The sequence below is a fragment of the Haemaphysalis longicornis genome, unplaced genomic scaffold (assembly GCF_048455015.1).
Source record: "Haemaphysalis longicornis isolate Haplotype H1 unplaced genomic scaffold, Haemaphysalis longicornis Haplotype H1 scaffold_1, whole genome shotgun sequence".
Taxonomy (NCBI): domain Eukaryota; kingdom Metazoa; phylum Arthropoda; class Arachnida; order Ixodida; family Ixodidae; genus Haemaphysalis; species Haemaphysalis longicornis.
In genome coordinates this window covers 17,282,370-17,286,119 of record NW_027526203.1, presented here as the reverse complement: position 1 = coordinate 17,286,119, position 3,750 = coordinate 17,282,370, and positions in this window count along the sequence as shown.

Genomic DNA, 3,750 nt, shown 5'->3' with positions numbered 1-3,750 from the left:
CGAGACGAAAGATCCAACGAGACGAAAGGTCCAACGGTGGATATTCCGTCTCGTTGGATCTTTCGTCTCGTTGGACATTCAGGTTCGATTGGACCTTTCGTATCGTTAGATCTTTCGTCTCGTTGGACGTTCAGGCTCGATTGGACCTTCCGTCTCGGTGGATCTTTCGTCGCGTTGGACATTCAGGCTCATCCGTATTATACGAACGTCTGAAGAACTCTATACAATAACCTTCACTACACAATTCACCAAATTCTTAGCGACAACGTCAGCGTTTCAGGTGCGAGTATATAACTTTGCTTAAGTACACGATAGTTTAATTTTGAATGTACTCCCGGCATTGGCTTTTCCACGTGGTCAGGAATGCTATTTCTAACAACAGCTCCAGGAAGATGCAATGTCTAGTTTACGAGGTATATGCTATCACTGTCGTATCGACTGAAGAGCGCCCACAACAAACATTTTTGCGAATGCGCTAGATTCTACTTTATGCCTGTGTGTGCCTGTGTTAGGGTGTGCGAGATTTATTAAATTCCCCTCAGGAAGAAAGCGCCAATCGCCTATCTAAAAATAATACCTTCCTACGAACTAACTCTAGTTTTTTCCCGCCGCATGGACCCGTGCAGCAGTTAAGCAAGCCTACCTGAAATATGCAAACATTCACTTCCTCAATTGCGCACTTTGGTATTGTCTTTTATAATTCAGGTGGGTTCGCTGTAGTGGACAAGTCCCTTTAATATTATTCAAGTAACTTCAATCTTTCTACCTGGAAGCCTAACTATTTATAAATATCAGGAATTGCCCCATTTTGATGAGCTGCCTTTCGATCCTGCGCAAGACTGTGCGAATACCGGCCTCACCAGAGTGAATGGATAAAGCCCGAACGGCTATTTTGGGTTCGTCTGTGATGATTCAACTGTTTTCATTAACTGAGTAAGCTAAATAACGGCGGGATATTGACACTCAAGGGTGACAGTGCAGTCTATTTACGCCACCCTTCTACAAAAGTGTCGAGTTCGGGCCTCAATTTCCCAGCGACCGACTGGGACGCGGTTCGGTAAAAGCCTATCGAGTTCTTTGTTGCAGCTCCAAGACGGAGCTTGGTGATTCATTTTTGTCCACTTCTTGTAAGAGCGGAATGTGCATATTTGTATTTATAAATGTGGCGCTACGTTTTAAGCGGTATGTGGGACGTCTCAGCACGTATTCGACGGTTAAGCGGACGGAAATACCTGCGCGATTTGTGTTCGCCATAGTGTCGGCAGAGGCTTGAGAATACCCGCCAACTTCTTCAAGCATTCAAATGCTACTAACTGAATCTAAAAAGCGCAAAAAGACGGGACAAGAAACGACTACACACGGCGCTGTTTTTTACACGTCTGTTTGCGCTGTTACGAATTCACTTATTATGCACAATAGCCCGAGCCACCGTTCTAACGAAGTTCAAATATGACAGAGAACGGATTTTTTTCGGAAACCAGAATATGCGCCCTTAAAAAACAGGGATGACTACAAACACATGCGGACCAACTCTGACGTTATTCTATACACATGACCATGTGTATGGAAGTCGAATTACCTAAAGGTGACGGTGAAGGGATTGTAAACATGGCGGGATTACTTGTGGAGATTATAGTCTGGAGCCTCTAGACTAGTTTTCGACCACTCTGGTTTCGTTTACGCCACGTTCTTGGTAGAAAAATTAATTTTATAGTGTTTTCCTAATATCTGCATCCTTTTTGCCGATTTTCTATGACGTTTCGTATGACGTTTACTCTTGTAGGCTCAGTTTGAGTGCGCCCGCCGTGATTCGCCGATCCTAGGCCGGCCGCTCGCGGGTCGTCGCAATTAATTCCCTAAGTTAAAACTAAGCCATCACAAGAATTCCGTCGGGAAGAATGTGGATTTATGTTGCTAGTTTCCAAAAAGTCCAAGTCAATGTATCTCTACGCTAGCGCACCTGCAATACGTGCATTGGCTTACGACGCTTCACTGAGTTCGCTTCACGGGAGCTGTAAGCAATTTAATGTAAGTAATAACCCAGAAAATCGACCAATACTCTCGTTGTAAAGCGTAAATCCAAGGTACTGGAAACACTTCTTGCGCAGGGTGAGCTAGCACAGAGGTCAGCAGCACGATCGCACATGTACAATCTGTTTTTACCCGCTGAAGAACGCAGTCTCCTGTGAAACATATTTATGGGGATTTGACGGACGCAGAAACAATTTCCTTTAAGCTGATTACATCAAAACCCTTAGTGAAAATGTACTTGCGCTACAAAGGAATGTCTATCTCTTGCTCGAATATTGCCGCTTATATCAACCAGAAGCCTATAATCGTTGCCTTGTTTTGTGCCGGGATGCGGTGGTTTTTGGGATGTTTTGCAACAAACTGTTAAAAGGGACATGGGCACGGTTACGTGTCCATGTCCCTTCACACAATGCGGGTCTTGCCTTTTCTATACACTACTGGAGTGCCCTAGATATATTTTTTTGTGATGGGATCGTATAGCTTGTAGAAGTGCCGCATGACTGACCGAATACGGAACTCCCCCGCCCAATGAAGTCCGTTTTTTGGGATCTGGCTGCGTTCGTGGAGGGTATCTATGCGAACGAAAGTTACCCACCAGAGTGGCTGCACCTGTTAGACGCGCGCGACTGCTTGCTAAAGTTTTGGCGGCTGTCTTATTGTAGCTGCTGTGGCGTTATCCTTCTAGGATAACTGCTAACTTTTGTATTGCATAATAACCGCAAGTTTTTCATGCAGAAAATAAATAAATGTGGTATGGACGGGTGCTCTGAAGCACTAGATGCAGTGCACCGTAGCAGGAGGTTCGAATCTCCGGTTGAATTTTTTTGGGGGGGTGGGGGGTGGGGGGGAGTTTTTTTGTGTAGGTACCGTTTTACGTACTGCATTCCCCATTTTGCTCTGCAATCATCACTGATTTATGAGCGAGTTTAAAGACTACGTGCAGACAGATACTGACGCGCTGGTGAGTTTTTGTTGGCGTGGTGTTGACATATAACCGGAAGCGTGGAGGCACAGTGCCCAATCCGCCGACTCCGGCCTTGTGCGAACGCGCCTATTGAGACACAGAGACGAGCAAGGCAAGCTCTGGAGTTAAGGGAGAAGCTGAGCGTCTCGGATGCTGCGGAGGGCGTGCAGCCACTGCCAACGCGTAATCTAGTACACGTTACGACTTCAAGAGCGTCTGGCATGCTTATGTGACCTTTAATGCCGCCTACAACTACATCCCACCAGCGATGACGTTGGACGCCAAGCATGTTGCTGCGGGGAACCAAAACCGATACTAGTTTGAAGAACTCTCCAAACATAAACGACAACTACATTTCGATGCATGTTCTTGTTGCCAGTAGTAGTAGAGCTACTTCTAAGACAATAACATTTACAAACAATCATCTGCGTATACATAAAGGTTAAATTCCTGGGTATCGTCCAAGCACGTCGCGTGACGTTTCCTGTGAGGCAAACTTGTCTTGAAATACGATTGGACGCTGTTTAGCGTACTAAATTTCATGCATACGCAATTGCGCTTTTGTCAGTGCTATGTTTTTCCTTAGGAAAAATAATAATTAGTGATATTGGCGTTATGTGAAATGTTAAGAATGTAGTGTTGTGGTACATTTCGTGGGTGTTCAAGACAGTTTCTGTTTTGGTTCCGCCGTGCAATACGTATATGGCAAGGTAAATATAAATGGTAGCGAACCTTCGGGCGAAAAGTGGTTCAGA